At 34.1% G+C, this 24,890-nt stretch overlaps 1 protein-coding gene across 3 annotated transcripts in view; it reads left to right on the forward strand.

Annotated features, from left to right (window-relative positions):
• LOC120529671 (pituitary adenylate cyclase-activating polypeptide type I receptor-like) overlaps window positions 1-24,890 on the forward strand; it is a 262,708-nt gene that overhangs the window by 203,905 nt on the left and 33,913 nt on the right. The gene's annotated exons all lie outside the window — the stretch shown is intronic.

A 24,890-nucleotide genomic window follows, 5' to 3' on the forward strand; every position in this document is an offset into this window, starting at 1 on the left:
ATTAACAAAATCCCATAGGTCTTCCAAAAGGGCACAAAATGGAAATGGAATTGTTTGAGCATACCAGCAGTTAAAGTCTCATTATTGCAGCTATAAGGCATAACAAAAACAATCTCTAATGACAATGTGTTTTTAGTATAAATAACTGTACAATACATGTTTTACACCCAAGATCTATTTCATTTCCTTTTCACCTTTTATTCTTGTATATGCATTGCCACCATTTGTGCCATTAACAATAATAATGAAAAAAGCACTCAAAAAAAATGTTACTAACCTCCAATTGCTTTGCATGTTTTGTTTCTATAATGGTCTGAAACAGTATATAAGCTATTAACCAAGAATGAAATGCATGGTTTTAGTATGCATAAAGTATTATGTATACTAGATTGATATTCTTATTTTAAATTTGAAAATTATTAGCGACTAACCTGCATGGAAAGCATTATGACAAACCTGCTTTAGAATATTGCAGAATGTTAAAGTTTGTGGGTCATGCCAGTCATGGTGACATCATGGGAAAGAGTTGACAGTTGGCTTCGTTTTCTGTTTGCCTTTCTGGACACTCTGGATCATAACATTCATCCAATACTGGTGACTGCCAACATGATCCAAATCATGCAGTCATGAAATTCTATACACCACTTGACTTTTGTGTTCAAAATCAGTATCCTCCAGCAGTTATTATAATTATAAATGCATGTGACTTACTTAGGATTTTAATTTCTTAAATATTAATTAAATTGGGGTTATTTTTAATATAATTGATGTATTAGTTTATGTGTGGGGTTTTTAACAGGCAATTCATTTTCCACTGGTTTGAGGTTTACACCAACTGAAGTTTTTATTATTGGCTTTATTTGACATATTTTGCATTATTGTTAATTTAGAAATATTAATTTACATCCTAGACTTTCCTTACTCTGAATGAAATATCACTTTTAAGATGGCTGTTGATAGTTATTCTCAAACAACAACAACAACATTTATTTATATAGCACATTTTCATACAAACAGTAGCTCAAAGTGCTTTACATATTAAAGAATAGAAAATTGAAAGACACAATTATAAAACAAAATAAATCAACATTAACATTGAATAAGAGTAAGGTTCAATGGCCAGGGGGGACAGAAAAAACAAAAAAAACTCCAGACGGCTGGAGAAAAAAATAAAATCTGTAGGGATTCCAGACCATGAGACCGCCCAGTCCCCTCTGGGCATTCTACCTAATATTAATGAAACAGTCCTCTTTGGATTTAGGATTCTCACGGAAGGGCTTGATGATGATGATGGTCACGTAGACTTCTTCCTTTTAATCCATCCATCATTGTTGGAGCATCATGAAGCTTTGAGTAGGTGGAGCTGGCGCAGGACACCACCACAAAGAAACCGGAAAAAGAAACAGAAAAGAGAGTAGGGGTCAGTACCGATTTTAGAGCCACCATGAATAGTTATTTTGAGGAGATTGAACATACAGAGTATCAGGATTAAGTTAAATTACGATTAAAATGAAGTTATAAAAAGGCCATGTTAAAGTAATGTGTTTTCAGCAGTGTTTTAAAGTGCTCTACTGTATCAGCCTGGCGAATTCTTATTGGCAGGCTATTCCAGATTTTAGGTGCATAGCAGCAGAAGGCCGCCTCACCACTTCTTTTAAGTTTTGTTCTTGGAATTCTAAGGAGACACTCATTTGAGGATCTGAGGTTACGATTTGGAATATAAGGTGTCAGACATTCCGATATATAAGATGGGGCGAGATTATTTAAGGCTTTATAAACCATAAGCAGAATTTTAAAGTCAATCCTGAATGACACAGGTAACCAGTGTAGTGACATTAAAACTGGAGAAATGTGCTCGGATTTTCTTTTCCTAGTTAGGATTCTAGCAGCTGCATTCTGCACTAGTTGCAAACGATTTATATCTTTTTTGGGTAGTCCTGAGAGGATTACGTTACAGTAATCTAGTCGACTGAAAACAAACGCGTGAACTAATTTCTCAGCATCTTTCAGTGATATAAGCGGTCTAACTTTACTTATGTTTCTTAAGTGAAAAAATGCTGTCCTAATGATCTGATTAATATGTGATTTAAAATTCAGATTACAGTCAACAATCACCCCTAAGCTTTTTACCTCCGTCTTGACTTTTAATCCTAATGTATCCAGTTTATTTCTAATAGCCTCATTGTATCCATTATTGCTGATCACTAAAATTTCAGTTTTCTCTTTATTTAACTTGAGAAAATTACTATTCATCCATTCTGAGATACTAGTCAGACATTCTGTTAATGAATCAATAGAATCAGGTCATCAGGAGCTATTGATAAGTACAGCTGTGTGTCATCAGCATAGCTGTGGTAGCTCACGTTGTGCCCTGAGATAATCTGACCTAACGGAAGCATGTAGATTGAGAATAACAGCGGACCCAGGATAGAGCCTTGTGGAACACCATATCGAATATCATGGATATCAAAACTCTTTGCATGAAGAAGTTCTTCCTGGCTTCAGTCCTAAATGTACTTACACTTAATCTCCATTGGTTTCCTCATGTATGTGAGTACATGTATGAAGACCACTATAGGTTATCACACAACCTCCTCCTCTCAAGATTAAACAGATTTCATTTTCTGTCTGTTAGAGTAGGACATGTCCTTAAGTCCTGCTATGCACTTAGTTGCTCGTCTCTGTACAACTTCAAGTTCTGCTATGTCTTTCTTGTAGTGTGGAGACTGGAACTGCACATAATACTCCAGATTTGGCCTTGCTAGTACATTATGTAGTTTGAGCATAATATTCCATGATTTATATAAAAGTGATTATATTGATATGATTATAAAATTATATTTTCCACACCATTAGTAATTATATATGCAAAGTTTTAAGACATATTTTAAGAAATCTTTGCATATCAGGGAAATACCTAAATTTTGACACCAACAAAGCCTCTCCATCGTGTAAAATGGTGATTGTTCTGACTTTAGTAACCATAAGCCAAATTATTAAGATCACATATTAAGGGTGATTGTGTTCCAGCAATATAACAGAATTTTATGAGGAAGCAAAAGAAGTGTTGTATATATGACATTTATTTTGTTAGAAACCTTCTCCCTTTGACCCAGCAAGTTTAAATATGTGTATTATTATAAAAAATGTATTTTTCATGACCACATTCATTTGTACATTGAATTTTAATTGCTGTAAAATTGTTTCAGTATGTTCTATTTCTGTCAATACACAATACTTTAAAAAGCAGTAATTAAGATCAAACCAAACACTTAACAAATCAGACTGGAAGTGTACTTGTAAAGATAAACTGTAAATGCGTTATTAGATTAATCAATATTAATACTTTATTAAGGCTAGGTTCAGGAGTGTACACACTGGATCTTCATGGCTAAAGAAGTCTAAATTGCAGCTTCTATTCCAATATTCTGTGGAGCAGAAGTTGTAGCCAATCCATTAACACTGTTCTGTGTCATGATTTTACTGGGATCATTTCACATTTCCATACCTTTTAATCTTAGCTGCTGGTGTTTTCAACTGAAATGCAGTTCTATACAAACAGAAACCTCTATGCCTGCTGTTGTTGCAGAGGAGTAAGGTTTCTGTGGACTGAGTGACTTGATGACTTTTCAATGGTGGAGTAACTGAGTCTGAGGCAGTGAATTTGAAAAATTAGCGTTTGTGTTGTTGCTGTGCCAGTTCTTTCAATAGCCTCCTCCTTTTGTATGCCTTCAGCAAATTTGATCTTTTTAACATACTACACTTCTGTTTCAAACAACAGTTTCACAACCCACTGATCAGAATTGATACTAGTGCCACAGATTTTGAGGTGATGAATGTCCAGACAGGTTCTGTAAGGAAGCTCATAGTGAGAAAACAGTATTTTACAACAGTGGCATGAGGAAAACCATCTCTGAACATGAAGTGCATTAAACCTTAAAGTTGATGGGCTACAGTAGCAGAAAACAAAGTCAGATTTCATTTCTATCCTCTGCAAAACGGAAGATGAGGTGCAGTGGGCATTCAGTAATGCATTTACAGCTGTATTTTACAGCTTCTTGTCTATAAACATACAGTTCCTCTGGAAAATACTTAACTCAATGTATACAAATTACAATAAATAACCCTAATTTTGTTAAACATTTACATTGGAGATGTAATGCTTGAGCAGTTTAATACTGGATCACACACACAGAAAATGTATATGAACATATAGTATAATGGGCTGTTAAGAACAGTGGACCACCCAGAAATACAGAAGAGTCCTTTAAAATAATCGTCTACAAAGTTAAGATAGGCAGAAACTGTGAAATATTGTATGTTTATATATATATGAAAGGCACTTTATAAAACTGATAAATAGATACGAAAGGCACTATTTAAGGCAAGCAATGGAATACAGCAGTCGGTATTTGTTTTATAAAGCATCTTTTATAGAGCTCTGCAGATGTGGAACAAAATAAGAAAACTGCACTTTAAAATGAACAGGCATAGCCCATATTTTAGGCCTCAGCTACCTGCAGTTTCATAAGAGTGTACTTTTTTAATTTATTAGGGTAACAATGTGGCTACTGGTTCATGACACATGCTGCACAGTATATCAAGCATTTCCACATGGAACTTTCTTTCCATTTGTTAATTGATCAACTTGCTACTAGATTTCTTACATTTTTACTAGATGATAAGGATCTGATGGAAAGTACAGGAACCATAATAAAATATACTGTAAAACAGGCATCATCACCAGAAAGATGATAAACATTTTGGCAAACTTTCTGGCACATTTAGTAAGTTTAATGATCCTCCTTAACAGATCCCAACTGCTTTAAAAACCCAGTGCCAGTTTAGTATCCTGTCTTAAACTTTAAATGTAGATAGATGTTCAAGTAACATAGGTTCATATCTGCTATATAGTACAATGCTAAGGTCTGTGTGTGTGCCTAGTCCCTATGAGCAATCTGATTGGTTAGTTTGGCGTTTGGTGTGACTGGTCATTTTGGCTTTGGTGATGAGGTCGAAAGAGGAAGTGATAGACAATGAGACATGCTGAGTCGCCTTCAAATACTGGAAGAGTACATAAAATTGGACAAGAGGCACGCAAAGACACATTGAAAAAAATGGCAGAGTCTGAGAAGCAGGCTTTATGAGAGAGGGAGTGCTGGTCGAGACAGATTCAGACACAGAGTATACTGAGGAAAGGCATTGAAGGTAAACATTGGGCAAGAGGTATAAAATATTTTCAAATTTATTCTATCACCATGGCTAGATAGATAGATAGATAGATAGATAGATAGATAGATAGATAGATAGATAGATAGATAGATAGGATTCAGATGGAAAACTTCACATTTTCTACAAATCTGTGTTTTTGTGCACTTTGGTATGCTGAGATGGTAACATCACTTCAAGAAAGGCCCACCAAATCAACAAGCAGATTAAAAGGGCAGGGTTAGTTATGGGATATACTCTTGACCCCCTGGAGATAGTAGCAAAGGAGAGAATTTAAACAAAACATGGTGCCATTATGAACAGCACCACACATCCTCTCCCTACCACATTAAAACTGAGAACTTCTAATCAACTAATTATTCAGCAGAAGTGTGTCAAGAAACGCTACTGTGGGTCCTTGATACCAACAGAAAAGCACCTGCCTAATGCCTCACTGTGACTACACAGTCAAAAGTTTTCTATCTTTTTATTTATTTATTTATTTTTTGATTTTATTAAAATCAAATAACATTCCATACAAATAAATCAAGTTTTACAAAAATAGGTTCGAGACAAATCAACCCCCACCCCCAAGAAATATGCCAGCAGAGTAAAACTTTAAGCTAGTAAAAATAAGTAAATAGATACATTCATAAATGAATAAATATAAATGGAGTAAAAAAGGAGAAGAAAATCTGCTTCCTCAATTTGAATGCTTATTCTAAAATGTAGATAGATAGATAGATAGATAGATAGATAGATAGATAGATAGATAGATAGATAGATAGATAGATAGATACTTTATTAATCCCAAGGGGAAATTCACAAATTCACAAATGTTATTGATTAAATCCTGCCAGATTTTGTAAAAGTTTTGTACAGATCCTTTACGTGTGAATTAGATTTTTTCTAGTTTCAAATAGTATATAACATCAGTTACCCACTGATAAGAAAAGGCGAGTTAGGATTCTTCCATTTGAGCAAGATAAGTCTACGTGCCAATAGTGTAGTAAAGGCAATTACAGCTTGTCTGTCCTTCTCCACTTTTCTATCTTTTTAAATGTTCTTTTTTAGTTATTCTGGTGTGGGTTCAGACCATAGTTTGTGTGTGTATATATATTTATTATCTATCTATTTATGTATTTATTTATTTAAGGAGTTATTTAAAGAGTTTCTGTAAGAATACAAATGCCCCTGGGACAAATAACGTTCTGACTATCTAGCTATCTAAAGAGAGTACTTTATTTGTCCCCAGGGGAAATTTAGCTTTTACAGTACAGAAAAATAGTCATATTATAATAAACAACAACCCCATACAAATACACACAACAATTACAAAAAGAAGAAAACTTGAGACTTGGCTAATAACATAAGAGCAATTACAGTGAAGAATTATAAAGGTCTTTTGCCTTAGGCCTGAAGGACCACCGGTACTCATAAAAGTACTCAGTGACAGTGTGTAAGAGAGAATGTGCAGCATTTTTAAACAGTTCTCATAGTTCTAAATGCTGGATTCTGAGTGTGTTTTTGATTTTTTTTCTGTAACAAATATGAAATATTACATTTTCTAGTAAAATAAGAAACTGGTCACCTTCAATTTCACTTTCACTATTTTCCTCTGAGAATTGTATGAAAGAATTATAAGAGAATTATAAAAGCTAAAACAAACAGAGAAGAAGAAACTTAGACATAAAAATATAATGAGAGAAAAGGAAGAAAGACTAATACATAAATTACAATTATTTATTTTCACCTACAACTACTAACAGGTTAAAGAAGATAGCAAATTAACAACATAAACTAACAACACAAATGATTATCTTTATACCTCTTTTAAATTTGTATCGGACACTGGTAGCTTATTTCAATACATGCTCCCTTAACCTGACAAAATGCACTGCAGCTGTCCGTGCCAGTTCATTAAAACGTGTGTCTATAGTTTACAATCTGTTGGACTGATCTCTGCCATTTAACCATAAAATAAAGATAAACTTTTTAATAAAACCCCATACAGTGATTACTACAAAGAGTAAATTAAATAGTAATTACTGACTTAAATTTAACATATGCAGTTATAGAAATTTCAGCCTTCTATAACATTAACTAACCACAATGAGAGGCATCATTACCTTCATCACATTTTCCCCCTCCTAATTTTGTAGATTGCAGACCCAGGGCCTCATGTATAATACCAGGCGTAGAACTGACACTAATATTTAGCATACAAACAAAACTGGAAATGTGTGTATGAACATAAAAATTCAGATGCATAAAATTGTGCGTACACCAAATTTCACACACATCCCCTTCATAAATTCCACTGAACATGAAATTGAATGCACATGCATGTGCTTACAGCCCCACTCTGACTCACAGAATTTTGCATATTTCAATATACAAATAAATATAAATAGCCCCTTCTGTTCAGTATTTTGTTAAAAGACAATGGCAAAACTACATGGAAAAAAGGACAGCAAATGAGAAGTGGAGGCAAGGAAAAATGTACTAAATGATGGCTTAAGCAGTGGTATAAGCAAAAAAAAGGAAACTATGGAGTGATATAGAATGGTGGAGACACTCAAAAGTTCAAGTGCAGAAATTCGCACATTGTCCAAAATAAAAAAAGAATTATTCAGATATCAAAGTTGCAGCCCATCGTCTGTTTATTCTGTTTCAGGCAATATTACAAAAGCTGACCCCCGTGCCAAGAATGCAACCCAGCTGTTACTATGTCCAGCACATTTTCAGACATGGCTACACACACACCTCTGCCTCGGAAACTGGTGGACGACCATCTGGTTGTGTTCTGAATTACGCTGTTCTAGAGTTACAAAATGCAATAGTGGATGGACCAATGAACTAAGGAATTTAAGGGCTGTACTATGTGATATTGACCACAAATTAAATGAATTGGTTAAAAAATAAAATACTGCATCTGATTTTCTATTTTTTTTTAATTACATTCAAATAAAGTTGTAATGCTGTGCGATTTGGCTGATCATTTGGTGGGTCAGAGTCCGGTTCATTATACTGCATGTGCCACATTATTCATCACGCTACATGCTTGCTCAATGTGACACACTTTCTGTGCACTATAGAGCAGTACATTAATAGGGGAAAAATGCTTTCTGTTTACATAAGCCAATTTATTTTCTGACTGCGCCATTATAGCGTTGCATTGGCACCAAGAGCCACATAAGATCGATTCCCCACTATTAACATGGCTCTTTTGGTTCAGTGACAACTGGGCGACAGTCAACTTGACAAAAAGACAACTCCGCAAATGACAACTTGGCGAAAAGACAACTCGGCAAAAGACAACCGGGCGAAAAGACAAGTCGGCCAAAGACAATTTGGTGAAGAAACAACTTGGCAAAATACAACTCAGTGACATCCTTTACCAGTTAGGTAATAGTTAGGTTCAAAGAGATTTTTTAATTATATTTAAATGACAATGTGATGTAAAATGTTGAAAATAAATATATAATTGACGAGCGAACTTTATTCTGCAGATGGAACAAACTCTATCTTACATTATATTCTGTAACCAAAATTGCTAATCCTATATATAAATTGTATTGATTGTAATTATATGATAACATTATTTAGAATACAAAAGGTGACCTGCGACTATGGCTTAAGGTTTATGTTTACTCTCAACGTATTGGGACTCTCATTAGGCAGGAGATTCTGTGGATTTTCGGGTGCCCTACGTTGTCATTTAAATATCATTGGAAAATCTCTTTGAGCATATTACCTAACTGGTGAAGGATGTCGCCGAGTTGTCTTTTGCTGAGTTGTCTGTTGCCCAGTTGTCTTTTCGCCGAGTTTTCTGTCTCTCAGTTGTCTTTTTGCCGAGTTATCTGTCGCCCAGTTGTCTTTTTGCTGAGTTATCTGTTGCCCAGTTGCCCCTGAATAGGCTTTTTTTGGTGAGTCGCTATCCTTAAAAGGACTGTTTGCTTTTTGCCACACTAGTTGAAAAAAGCACCTATGTCTGTGCACAGGTGCTGCGTTTTCATCTCTCCTGCTATAGATGATGTAATGCCAGCTCATTCTTTTGGTGATTCATCCCTGGCTGATGTAATGTGTGGGCAGTTGACTGCTTGGGTTATGTTTGGAAAGCTGGATGTTGCTGTGAATTGCATTTTGGTGTTTCCCAGCTCAACAACACTGTAATTAAATCTTATATATCTGGATAACAAATGGATACTAATATATCTGGATAACAAATGGATACTACCATCCTATAAAGCGGGCGTGGTGCAACTCAATGATGTTTGTGAAATACCCAATTGTCAGCAAGTTCACCTTTAAAAGCCCCTTTGGCTAAAAACCCAAGAGTGGATAAAATTGCAAAGAGCAGGTGCAGCACAATTCCTCAAAGTTTGCCTATCTAAAGCCTGTGCCAGTTCAGCACACAGCTCCAAGAGGGTAGCTCTTGGAAATCTAAATCGACTTAGAAGTCTGTCATCATCATCTATAAATATGTACTCTTATAATTCTTCCATTTGCAATGTCTTGTAACAATGCTAAAGCAGCTATGGTATTTGGAAATGTTTTGCCATTCCGTGCACGATTATATTATTACAGAATGATTATAATCAAGTGAATTAATAAACAATATGCAATTAATTTCGATGTATCTGATACAGCCCACATCATCGATATGAATCTAAGAGACCACAGAAACAGTATCACCGCTTTGATGCTGGGTGCCACCAGTTGGCAAAACCGAGCAGAAAAGTGATTATGGTGTGGGGCTGCCGTTAAAATGTGAGTGACTTTATGTCAAGTTTAGTTTTTATTCACCTCAAAGTATACATGGAAACGGGGGAATGCAACATTTTTGTGCGTATGCACCATTTATATATGAAGCCCCCAATCTGTTCAGTAGTATAACGAGAAAGAAAATCAGCAGTTACATTTTGCGTCCTAGTACAATATTTCACCACTTAATAATTTGGCTACTGGGCTATGTTCTAACAAGCTGTTCTTGAATTGACTTCTCACATTCTGCTCATCCATACTAGTGCTTGATGATCCGTTTCCAAATTGAACAGTATGCCAATTAAATTGTATTTAAAAGAGTCAAAAGTTTTTATTTTCTAGTAAAGCCTATACATGCAAGTGCAGTCTAAAGATCTTAAATTTATCATTAAACAATTTAAGTGGTTGTTATTCAATGAAGCTCTGAAAGCCATTTATAAAGCAATAAATTAAAGTTACATTAGTAGTTAATTTTGCTTGTACATCAAATGGCAAGATTTAGATGCTTTTAGGTTGAGGAAAGGAAAAATGCTCGCAAAAAACAAGACAACTGTTGTTTTATTTGGTGCCTCCTTTTCATTACAATGTATTTTTAAAAAACCACATCTACTTAAGAAGCTGTGAGCACTCTATACATAACATAGCACAATATTCTCAAACGCACTTGATATGCTTTTTCAGCTATAGCATCAGAATACAACCAGTACATGCAGTGTTAGTAAAGAAACAGTCAGTACCTAGTGTGTGCTGCTGGGTAATGTTACAGTCACATTGAATTAGGTGTCATGTATTTGCAGACTTGAGATTTTAAGAACAGCCACAGTAGGAACATGTCCTAAACACACTACTTTCTGAAAGGAAATTCTTCTGAATGATCTATAATATTGTAGCAACCCGTGGTTGAGTATTGAAGTTTTCGGAGCCGAACTCTGCCGTGCACTTCCCCCAAGCTATCGGCTAGCGGAATGCCAGCGTCATGCACGCAGCTGTACCCAGCTCATTAAGTAGGCGAGCACTCGTGTCCCATACACCGCACGACTCCGAGTGTCTCCGTAATAATTGCATAGATGAAATCTAGCAACACACAGCTCTGTCCTTTTGTATCTCTTTATTAGAGCAGATAGTCAGAAACAAAGCTCAACATATTGCAAGGCCATTGCCAAGGTCATTTCTGAAGACATCTTTCTCATCGATGGTAACTGTTACACTTATTATACTTGGGCTACAAATGTCCCAAACCCCCCCAAGCAACTGCAACACAATACACATATACATTCCCAATACAAAAGGAAATCGACTGCCTTGCTTGCCCAGCGCAAACAGTGAACATTACAGAATTACCCACAATGCACCATGCCGCCAGCGCTGACTGCCGGGTCATTACACAATAATAAAATTGAGATGTGTTATTTACATTTAAGTATACAAGGTAAACAGATTCTTTTCAATTGTACATCAACAACATTGAAAAAGGTATTATTCTATAATGTTACAGTGCATTGTAACAGTAAACTATATTAATATTTATATTTTTAAAATATGACTTTTAGATAATACTAAAAGATTGCACTAGAAATCTTACATCAAACCTGAGAACTGCCTGAAAAATAAATAATTAAAATATAGATTTTTACATTTTTAAATGTGTACACTTTTGTGAAGGCTAAATCATCAGTTATGGTAAAAGTTACAAGCAATGTTAACATTGATTATTGGTTTTATTTAAGTTGTGTCATAGTATATGTTGATTGTAGAATTATTACCCTTCTAAAATCACTTCAGTCTTTTCTTACTCTTATTACTGTTGTTATTATTATTATTATTATTATTATTTCCTGGGAAGATGAAGTAGAACAGTAAGCTTTTGTAAATTTGTTCTTATAATCTGCTGTGAGGTATACGGTTTGTGTTGTTATGAAAAATCCATCCTGCCATTTCATTTATGCATCCTTTGATTTATTTTGAAAAGTGACAAAAATTCATTAACATATACATTTAGCTAATTTACATCATTCCTCCATTCAGCGTCTTGCTGGAAAGAAGGGAGAAACATGGGATATATCATAGGTAGGTATCACTTTCCATATGCTTTCCATCTAGGAAAGGAAATTTTCTCCTACAGGTCAAACAGTTGTCTCCTAAACAATTGTGTTCTGATAAACAACACTCTGCCAGGTGTGCATCCAGTGTGACAGTAAAAGAATCAATAAATAAAAGCATGTCATTCTGCTTTAAGCTGTTGTCTTGCTGCAAACACTCAGCCTCTCAGTGCAATGAGAGGAGAATAAAATTTTAGCCCCATTTACAAGTCAGCATGCAGATGGTGATCTCATCTTTATTTTTAAACGATTTATTGAGAAGTCATGCAAAATGACACCTTCTATTGGCTAACTAAAAAGATTACAATATGCCATTTTGCTTGATTTCTCTTTACATGCATAATGGCTAACGCGGTACAACATCCTAGTACTTTAAACGATTTAGAAATATTAAAAAAATAGAATTCCTTCAAAATAGTATTAACCAGAAGAATTTAATATTGCCAATAAATTTACTGGGCAGAATATAAACTTCAGTTTTTTTCTTGTCATTCTTGCAATAAAAAAAGAACTAAATGAAAAGAAAAGGCTTAGTTAAAAACAAATTTATATTCAACCAGTTTCCTGTTTTAGCTGTTATTGAGCTGTTATCACAATTCATCCTCTCATTCTATACTATTACTGAACATGTTTCAGTGTAATTCATACAAATTAGCAAATTAGTCTTCACTTTGTTTATTTCCAATATGTGCAATGGTCTTAAACCATTAGTATAGACATAGAGCATAATAAATATATACAGTATGTTTTTGTGCTTATTTTAAAATATCCACCTACTTTTATAATGCAGGATTTGTGCGAGAAATACATTTAACAAGTCTTACTAACATATTCAAGATGGATTTTTAATAATTTCTTGACTTCTTTAAAAGATACAGGCATACTTTTGCTAAAGAGGAAGCTTACCTTTTTTGTCACACATGGTCAATATACCCCCTGCCCTAGGCCTGTGTCAATACCATTTTTATACCCACTACTTGTACAAAAACCTACACATATAATCTGTTGATCATAATCTCAAGCTACCCCCTTGCACCACACATAAAATGATTTACACATCAAATCCCACATTACATGCTTAAAGCAAAGAATTTTCCCCGATGACTGTCAACGATTCGTTTTTCCTGAAAATATCGTTCATAACTTAAGTCATGCACAGTGGTGCAGTAGTTGGCACTGCTGAGTCACATCTATAGGAGACTCGGTTTAAGTGTTGCTTCTCCCAATTCCTTTGTGGGGTTTTTCCCAGTTATTCCCAAGGTCATTTGTGTTAAGTAAACTGGCAACTCTAAATACAGTAGACCCATTATGAATGAGTGGGGGAATGTGCACAAATAAGCCTATAGATAGACTATAAAAATATCCCCCCATACACCATCTTTTGATTTCTCCTAAAGCCTGTCCTTTGAAGTCAACGTTAGAACAGCAAAGAATTTTATCATTTCAAAGAACCATTCAATTGCATCCGCCTTTACAAAGCTGATTATCTCCTGTTTTGTCTCCTGTGTAGACTCTAACAGCTACAGTACAAAACTGAGCTGCATTAAATTGATTTTAAAAACGGATTCATGAATCTTGCAATGTCAGACATAAGAAAATACCAGTATTGTTAACTAACGTTAACTTAACTTGTTAGACAGTCTTGAAGACCAATTGTAAAACAAAATGATATTTTGAATGACAGTCTGTAAGAATGAAACATAATGGCAATAATAACATCATAGACTTGTGCTGGACAGAATTAAGTGGGCTTTTTCAAACTATGAATATTTAAACATCTGGAGCTTCTGTGCAACAGCGGAGTTAATCATGAAAAAAAGTCAAGAAACAGATTTTAAAACATTTTGGTGTATGGACTCTGTTTTTTTGAAAAGAGTTACACCACAGTATAAAATGTTGAAGAGTAGTATTTCACTACTATGTTTGGTTTTTAAACAAATACAATTAAACTGTTTGCAAAAAAATGCAATTTTGCAATGTAAATGGGGCAAGAATTGCTTTACTCAATTTTGTATTTGAATCATGGGAAATAATTCTGACATCTTGAGAATTTATCCCAAATGTGAACTTAAGATCTGGTAAACTGTTTTGCAGCTTGCAGCACAATAATCATTTTTTTAAACCACCCTTCATTTCGTTACATAGGGCAGCATATTCTTCTATAATACATTAAAAGATTGTTTGCTGTATTTCAGATTATGAACTTTTCATGCTCTTTTTAACCTTTTCATTACGGGGACAATCAGAGACCCTAGTATTTCAAATGATATACTGCCTTTAACTTTCATTTACTACACTTTTTCTTTTCCTTTGTGTACCAAGTTTATTAAATTAATTTTGTCAATGTTTAATATATGGACCTTGAAGTATAATTTAAAAGTGATTTAATGTATTGAAAGATAATCAAACTAAAAAGGATACAAACGTTGAAAGCTAAACTTTCTGTTGTACAGCACATCCATCTTTATGTATCCATTTAATATTGTAACCATTTTTGTTTACCATGTGACTTTTTGCCTCATGTCTTTTGTTATGAGAAATGTATCAATACCTTTGGTTACATTTCAAATTTCTTTGTGATCCTGAAAATGTTAACCTTGTCATATTCAGCAGCTGTGTTCAGAAATGCTACTGTAAGCCTAAGAGGGCTAACCAGCATTCTTGCAAGATGTCAGAACTATCTGCCATTACCCTGTAAGTGGACGTACTCACATGCATTAGTGTTTTTGTGACGCATGACTCTTAGGATACATCTTTTCTGTGGCATCCAGCATTTTCAACTCCTCATACCGTATTGTTGTATGAGTACAATGTACTGTGCACTTGAGTTTATTTGAATGCTGCAGCCGTTTTGGTAACACTGGTTTAGGGACTACAAGTTGTGCATCTATTAGTAACTGTTATGTTAAAACACATTAGCAAAAGCTTTGTTTGGTCTTAAAAAATGTAAACAGATCCAATAAAGCGGCTATTTTTCACTTTTTTGAGGATGCACTTCTTAGTAAATAGTGAAAAAGCCTGCAAAATAGTATACTATTGTCCTTTTAAACTCCCAAACATTTAGATTATAATCTAAAAACTCAAATAATTGTCAATACGAATAAACCAGATCACAGAATAAGAAATAAGGGATATGAAACAGTAGTATCTACAGAAAAACAGCTATTAGACCACTTACTAAAATTAATTTACTTTGTAATCATCCTTTTTATCCCTTTTATAACTGAAGGCGGTGACTGCAACATATACACAAGGCATTATAAATAACATTAGGATAGTCTACACGAGAACAGGCATTTCAGCCCAACAAACCTCATCAGTCCTATCTTAATTCTTCCAAAATAACACTGAGTCTAGTTTTGGAAGTTCTAAAAGTCCAACTGTCTACCACACTACTTGGTAAATCATTCCATGGTTCTATGGTTCTCTGTGTGAAGAAAAAGTCCTAATGTTTGTGTGAATTTTATCTTTGATATGTTTCCACGTGCATCCCCATCTTCTTGCTGAACTCATTTTAAAGCACCAGCCTTGATCCACTGCTACGTCCTTTTTGTAGCCTGGAGACCAATGCTGCACACAGTACTGCAGATGAGGCCTAACCAGTGCATTAAAAAGCTTGAGCATAATCTCCTTGGACTTGTACTCCATACATCAGTGTTCTATATAACCTAACATTCTGTTAGCCTTCCTAAAGCCTTCTGAACACCTTCTGGTAGTTAATAGCAACAAGTTCAATATGACTTCTAAATCCTTCTCATGAGGTGTTCTTTTGATCTTAGGACCTAACACTACCATTGTGTATTTAAACCAAACATTTTTTCTTCCCCCATGTAATACTTTACATTTAGTAAAATTATATTTCATTTTCCACAAATCTGCCCAAGCCTGTATGGTCTCCAAGACCCTCTCTATTTAGTCAAAGGATTTTATATTATCTGCCAATCCACCTGTCTTAATATCATCTGCAAACTTAACCAGCTTGTTAGTTATATTCCTGTCCAAACCATTTATATATATTAAAAATAGCAGTGGCCCTAGCATTAACCTCTAAGGGACACCGCTCTTAACATCAGCCAATTCTGATAAGGTTCCCCACTCCATAACTCTCTGCTTCTTGTATCTGAGACAATTTTGCACCTATCTACACAGAGCACCCTAAACTCCCACTTTTTTTAGTCTCATGCCCAATATCTCATATGGCACCTTATCAAATGCTTTCTGAAAGTTAAGATAATTAATATCATATGCTACACTTTGATCTAAAGTGGAGCGTATGCCACTTTTGATGGGCAACTTACAGACACTTACTGAATCGATCATTTTGTCATCGTGACCTCCTAGGAATTCATTTTCAAAATCATTTGTGCTTTGATACCTCAACTTTCAAAATATTCAGTTTAAGCTTGTTCATCTCCTTTGTCTTACCCCTGCAAACACTTCCTTAATGAATTAGCATTATGACCAAACAAAGCCCTTCAACTGACAATTAATTTATTTTACTATCATATATTGAAATCATATAATTTCACGTGCAGAAAGAGAGAAATAACAATTTTACTTAAGTTTTGTCATTCTTATTAAGACCAAATAAAGTTTCTGTTAAGATTTTGTTTTCTTGCCGTAACAGACTCATAGATGCACAATAGATAGTTTGTAAATGAAAGTGTTACAGTTTTTTCATGTTAGACAAGAAGGCAAAAAGCTAAACATACCAAGCCCTACTTGAACAATCAATTGTAACTGTGCATCACAATTCATTTAATCTTCTTAGTGTGTCATATTACACTTCTCAGATTCCATATGAAAAGGTAACATCAAAATGCACACTGATATGAAATTTTTAGAACTTTACAAAAATTATAAAGAAAACATCAGCCTCCCTTATATTGAGCCCTTTTGGTTCAGTGGTATCTGAAAAATATTATCTTTGTAGTAATATTTTTTAAAAAAATCAGAGAATTAGAAAGAAATACCAATTTCCTAATGATTGATATCTATATCAGAAAAAGAAAGAGAATTATTGAATTTTTTTTTTACTGCTCTAGAATGCTTAGATTATATATGTATTTATGTAGTGGTATGGTGTTGCTGCCTCACAACTCACTGGGTTCAAATCCTGGACAAGTCCCTGTCTGTGAGTAGCTTGTAAGGTCTCTCTCCATGACCATCTAGACTTCTGCTGCATCTCAAACACATTCAGGTTAGGTTATTTAGTGACTGACTTGTCTCTCAGGCTGCCATGATGGGCTTTAGAAATTAGATTAAGTGAGTTCATAAAATTGATGGGTAGAAGGGTATATATTTGCCAGTTGCAAATCACAGTTTGATTTCCTTTTATCCTTGTTTATATATTTTAACAAGCAAAACTCAGTAACATAGTTGGTCAGCAGTGGAAACTTAAGTAAAACCATCTGCCGTTTTTCAGCAAATTATAAAAATAATGACATAGCATGTTGTATACACATCGTACTTTTCTTCATATAAAATTTATACTATTAGTTAATTTTGCTATGCCATTCTTTAAAATAAATCAAATAAAAAATGATATCTGCTTCTAAATATTTCTACTTAATCCATGTAGCTTGTAGTGATGGCCAAAAAAAATGTAACATTTCATGATTTCATACAGAACGGAGATAAAAAAAAAGTTTATGATATAATAAAAGTCAACGACAACGTGAAAAACGTCAATGGAAAAAAGATACAAAAACTTGTGTTACTTATGTTGCATACTCACAAAGGGCAACACACATGCATTTTTTACCAAAAGGCTGTTAAACAGATACTTCCTGAAAAACTGGCACACTTCATAGACGGGAATCACAAGTCACATGGGATTGAGTTTTTGAATTGAAGGTTAGACTCTTGACCAATGAGTAGAAGAGGCGGACCTTCAATTCAAATAGTTAATTACTTGTATCTTGTGTTTCCTGTGCATTAATGTGCACTGATTTTCCAAGAAGTTATCTATTTAACAATAGTTTTGAAGAAATGCATATGTTTTACACATTTTGAGCATACAACTGGAAAACTGATATGTGGAATGTAAAGTAGAAATGCTTTATTTTGCTACATATTTACAGTACAGTGGTCTGCATTATTTGACAAGTACTTTAAACATACTTATATTAAAAATGTATGTTGTAATTATTTTTTTCCTATTAGAAGATAGTCTAACAATCGAAATAAACTGTATTTTCTTTTTACATAATATGCTGTTTTCAATATAAATGTAGTAATAGTTTATAGAAAGAACAATACATCTTCACAGATTATTGCCAGCTGAAGACACCCAACATTACTAAAGGTCGCATGTTCTAGTCTTCTGTCAGAAACCCTTGCTAACACTACATTCATTTTCCTTTCTCCTGAACTGTGCCTAGCTAGACAGAAAATTAACAACTGTCAAAGCAATTCAGCATGAGGAATATGCAGCTTTCTTAAATATAAATTTTCCTTCTTTCGATAGCATAAAATAAATCATTCTAATATTCACAGTCCAGTTTGGGTTTACATGGGCACAGAGGGTAACCCAGCAGCGACAAGAACAGGTACTGTAAGGTGCCAATCGTTTACAGGACTTGCCCACATCCACCCATTTTTAAGAATTGCCAGTCAACTGCCTAAATATTTGGGATGTGGAAGAAAACTGGATAAGCCAGTAAAACACACACAGACACAAGGAGAATGTGGGATTTGAACCCAGAAAGCCTGATCTCTATGGCAAATACGCTAGCCACACACTGCCCCAAATTGTTCCAAAATATTTTTCTCTTTTCTTTGCAATATACTGTACATGATAAAAAAAAAAGTAGGTTTTAGATGTTTTTTCTGGCTTCTCTTCTCATTATGGAATATTGTAAAAGCATTTTTTTTTTCACAAAACTAGTTTGATTATGATTTTTTTTAGCATGGAACACCTTTCTTAATTGAGTGATCCATTAAGAGTCATGACTCTAATGTTAAGTGAGCATCCCAGAATGCATCCAGTAATACAATTGCATGCTGCAGTATAGCAAACAAAAACTTTAATTAACAACTACAATAAAACTATCATTCGAGTCTTGTTTAAAACTATAACCATAAACAAAATTACTGTATATGAGAACAATGTAAAAAGTAAAACATAAAAATCATTTATAAACAAACGTCATAGCAAAAATCCAAAACAATGAAAACAGTTTATCAGCCTATTCAAATTCAGTATATTTATTGTCTGTGTTAGCATCGTTTACGTATGTTGTCATGCTTGTTGCCTGTCTTGATAACATATAGCCAGCTTAATGGATTGTGTCCTCTGCTCTCCCATTGTCATTCCCTGCTTCTGTGTGTTTTTGTTGTACTATATTTTTGTCACAGTTGTTTTCTTTAATATAAACTCAGTTGAAATAAAATACTATACAGTCATTTCAGTTACAAAATGTTTTTGCACTTCCAATGACTTAGAAATAATGTAAATAATTTTATTCTCTAAATAATTATTATTGATTTATGATTATGATTCACTTATAAGGTTATTTGTTTCTCTCATTCTGCAGCATTTTGCTGACTGATTGTTTTTTACTTCAAACATTATTAGATGCAAAAAAAGCCATCTGCTGAAAGTCTGAAACATGTTTATAATATAAGATACCATATAGACTGTGGTTTCCACTACTCCTGTGTTAGAATAAGGGACTGAAGGTTAATATCTGCAGGCATTGTTTTCATTTCTTCTTGCTTGTGTGCTTAGGCAGTTGTACTGAAGCACTTGAAGTGCTTCACTTGTTTTAAACTTAAAACAAAATTACTAGTGCTTCTTTTTGCAACTGGATTTATTAAGTAATTAAAGAAAAGAAGACTTTTAATTTACTATTACCTTGAGAAGGTTTGACTCTTTTCCAATCATTGGATGTTTGTTCTGCACATTGATATTGGTTTAGTTTCATTTTCTTTTTTCACAAAATGTTTCTGTTTATTTAATTATACTATGTTATAAAATATAAGTACTTGATACAACTATTGAAAAAATAATTAACAAAGAAAAAAAGTTTAACAAAAATTGCATATGCTTTAGGTTTTGACAGATGCTCTTTAACTTGAAAGTGTAACTTGTACCAGATCCACATTGCATCTGCTCTGCTGTAAATGTTTAATATAACTGATAACCTAAGAATTATGATGATTTATTATCGGAAGCAAGCAGCAGAGTGCATTTTCTGGTACTGAGGCCCAAGATTGTTGTGGAGGGTGTCTTTATTATGTCAATGAGTAGAAGATCAAATTATTGAAACACTGCTGTTTTGTTTTGTTAAAGTAGCTGACTTCACTCATAGAGAGACAGTTGCCAGTTAAAAGCAAACTTTGTTTTTGTTTTTTTGTTTGATTTTTTAAAATTTGTCTTAGTTTCAGTTTTCTTGTACTGTCATGCTATGTATCCCTTCTGGTGTATTCTTGTGTGAGTCAATAATGTCTGAGTAAAGAAAAGCCTTTTTATCACTTTTTAGGTCAAGGTTTATGTTATATGTGATATGTTCTTTATGGTAGTAGGCAGGCATAAAGTTGTCATTAGTAGAACAAAAAAGAACCAAAGGCTAGGCAAAGCTGTAATCAAAAACACATGAAAGGTGAGTCTAACTAAAACAATTTACAGTTCATGTATGGGAGCAGCTTTACAAAACAATAGTAAGCAAACAACAGATTTTCATTTAAGTAAAATGTCCAATTTTAAAATCAGAAGAGTCTGGGATAATGCAAATTTGGTTAACGTATTAAATATATAGTTGATTTGAATCTGTTCATGGAAAGAAGTCTAATGATATTAATATATTTATTCAGACAACAATACAAGTTTCTAATGCCAGTACTTAACTATAATTATATATAGATAGATATTATAAATATATTATATCAAGATTTTATCTAAACTGTCTTCTTTTGGGGATTACTACTAGATATGTGATTCAAATGAAATGCATTGAAAGATTTCAGCAAATCCAAATATATCTGAAAATTTCAACATATTTAATATTCAGTGTCACCTACTGACCTATAAAATAAATGTGCTCCAGATCTTTGAATGTGTATTTGTGTTGCCCTTTCCTAAAGATGTAAGTGGAATTATTTTATTTTCATAGCCACTTGTTATACTGTATGTAACAAAAGGCTGTTTATCTGCAAGTAACTAATTATTCTTTACTTACCACTCCTTCCAATCCGATTACATTTTTACTGTTGTATAATGATTCTGCGATACTGACAATGAAGCTGATAAGGTTGGTTTGAAACAAAACAACCACAGCGGGTTTCAGTTATAGCCTCTTTAGGAGTAACACAAATACGAGAGTCATATGGCAGGCGAGGATCTGCTGCATGGAAATGGAGACTTTACCCAAATTCAATACAAAAAAAATAACCGTGAATTTGAAAACAAAGTTACTACGTAACTAAAAATTATTTCACTTTTGTTTTTCTTCTTGCTATTTTATTTAGACACTATAATTCAAGATTAAGATATAAGATGTTTTCTGCTATCTTTTGCGCTCTTGAGGCAGTAATACAGAGGCATTGGCCCAAAGGGGTGGCAATGGATGCCATTGCTGGCAACAAAATAGCAGCACAAATTAAAATAATGTGTAAAATAGCAATAAAATTATAAAAACAAAACATAACTGTAAAAAAGATCCAAAATTGAAAAATACTAAATTAGGACAAAGATTTATTAAATAAACAATAACTAAAATATTAACAAAGGAAAATAAAGAGCCGCCCAAATCAGAGTATTTCGATCTAAAATAAAGATGTGTGAATGTGTGCATTACCATCTTAAATAGGTGGGATCAGGCGACATATCATGTTACATGACTTTCTTAGCATGTGACCAGCAAAGGACATACTGTAATAACTATAAACAATATGGTCACAACCATGAAAAAGCCATGCAAAAAAAAAAATAATTGCGCTGTAGTGAATTCACAAATTAAACATAACAAATTGTTAATATTCAAAGGTAGTAATTTAATAAGCAAAATTACCACACGAGCTAAACTTGGTCAAATTATATATGATGCAGGCCAAAAATTCCCAAAAATCGATAAGAAAAAATAAAACTTTATTATAAATTTTTTAGTCACCATCAAAATACACCCCTTGAGATGCAATATATTTGTTCCACTGCTTCCCCATTCCTGAAAACATTCCCTGTATCCATCTTTTGTTATTGTGTCTTCTAAACCTCCAGTGTTTTTTACTAGATTATTTCCATGGTGGCAAGTCTTCTGAACTTCAGTGTCAGTTTTAATTTCAGGAGCAAAAAAAAGTCACATGAAGCCAGATCTGGTGAACACGGGGTTTGTGAAACACCAACCACATTGTTTTTGTCAAGGTGCAAAATCCAGTCGATGGTGTGCCATTTTTCAAAATTTTTTTCTGATGCTTTCCCGTATACACCTCAGCAGTTGAATATACTATCACTGATTAACAGTCTGTTCATGGGGAGCAAACTCTTTATAAACATATCTGTCAATGTTTAAAAAACGTGATCACCATTGCCTCTTACAAATTTGCTATGGTGACTTAAACAAAAAAAAAATCCTGACATCACATGCTCAGTCACAGAACAAAACATCCGTAATGCACAATTGATCAACTCAGCACAATGCCATTTGACAGACAGATTAACCAGACTGTAGGCATATGATATCTATAGTGCCATACAGTATTGGAGACCTACACCCTACTCTTGTGCTTTTGACCAATTCTGGGTATTTTTTGGCCCTGCTTCGTATATTGGTGGTGCTACATTAGCCCAGGAGTACCTGGAGCTACAAGAGAAAGCATTAGCATATGGCTTCAAGACTTTTACATCTAGGACCCAAAAAGTCTTTCTGTTGAGGCTACGGCTAAGTGGAAGATAGTGCCTACACATGTAGGTAGATCTTTTGGAAGGTATATAGGTTTTTCTTTTTTTACCTTTTTGTATAGCACAAGATTTTCTATCTTTTATTTGACATTATTTTAATTAAGTTTCCTCCTTTTTCACTTTTTTCAGCCTTGAGTTCGAGATCTCCCAACAAAAGTCCACAAATATGCATGCATCTCTATTTACAGATATTACGCTTAACAAAATTTGGTTTACACAAACAATTTAAATTCTTCATTCAATATTTTGACATAATTTGGCAATGTGGTTGGAATATCTGAATGACATGATGGTATGAACCATGCAACAAAATGGCACCGTTACATTAAATGCTTTACTTTGCTTCAGAATTATTTAAATTAATTAAATTATCCAAAATATTAAACATGCTGTATGATGATAATATTTAAAGTGATAAAATGGCAATATAAGGAGCAAATAAAATTAAACATTTAATGATCTGTAGCCAAATAGGGTTTTCTGAAGCACACATCTTCTTATGGAGGTTTAGATGTCAATAATATTTAAGCTTTTTACTGACTTCTTCTTTCTGCTGCTCCCATTAGGGGTTGCCACAGTGGATCATCTCCTTCCCTATCTTTCTGTCCTCTGCATCTTGTTCTGTTACATCCATCACCTGCATGTCCTCTCTCACCACATCCATAAACCTCTTCATTGTTCTTCCTCTTTTTCTCTTGCCTGGCAGCTCTATCCTTAGCATCCTTCTCCCAATATACTCAGCATCTCTCCTCTGCACATGTCCAAACTAGTGCAATCTCACCTCCCAACCGTCCAACCTGAGCTGACCCTCTAATGTACTCATTTCTAATCCTATCCATCTTCGTCACACCCAATGCAAATCTTAGCATCTTTATCTCTGCCACCTCCACCTCTGTCTCCTACTTTCTGGTTAGTCCCACCATCTCCAGCCCGTATAACATAGCTGGTCTCATTACCGTCCTCTAGACCTTCCCTTTCCCTCTTGCTGATATCTGTCTATTACAAATCACTCCGGCACTCTTCTCCACCCACTCCATCCTGCCTGCACTCTCTTTTTCAGTTCTCTTCCACAATCCCTATTACTCTGTACTGTTGATCCCAAGTATTTAAACTCATCCACCTTTGCCAACTCTACTCATCTAAACGGATATGCCAGAATTAGAAAAGGGGTCCTTAATTAGTAGTTGCACATGAAGCTTAGAGACAGAACAAGGTACAAAAGAGCTAAACTCAGGGTGTAAATGAGAATAAATGAGTAAGCAGCCAAGAAAGAAAAAAACTAATTCATGGAGTTAGAATATTAAAATTGTTGTGATGAGAATAAGCCTTTCAGGCCATTCAGCCCAACAAGCTCCTCCATGCTAATCCCCAAAGTGACATCAAGTCGAGGTCTGAAGGACCCAAAAGTGCTACACTCCACCACAATATTTGATAATTTATTCCATGTGTCAAGGTTCTTGGAGTTGTACTGCAGTTATTCCATCAAATCTGATATGATGAGATTTTAATGAATCTTTGTGCCAATATCAGTTAGATAAGAGAAACAATATTAGCTGCTTTAGTAAAAATGTTTCAAATTCTTCAGATATAATTTTTTTAAATGTCAGAAGATTTATATTTTGCTAAAATGATTTATAAAAATATTTTCAAATGTTAGCTAATATAATGAATATGAGCCCATTTAAACTGTTTATAAGTTTCAGATACTTTTGGCAATAAAAATAGATCTGATTGTTAATTTCATTCAGTTTTTAGTAGTAGTAGCAGCTTTATTGTGCATGTGCAGAACTTCTGTATTCATTAGACAGTAATTTAAATAAAACAGAGTTTTGTTTAAGTCACAAATTCTAATATAAAGCAATAAAATGCAATGTAATCCTTCTATTATTAGAACGACTCTTGAGATGATACAAACA

The sequence above is a fragment of the Polypterus senegalus genome, chromosome 5, assembly GCF_016835505.1.
Source record: "Polypterus senegalus isolate Bchr_013 chromosome 5, ASM1683550v1, whole genome shotgun sequence".
Lineage (NCBI taxonomy): Eukaryota > Metazoa > Chordata > Cladistia > Polypteriformes > Polypteridae > Polypterus > Polypterus senegalus.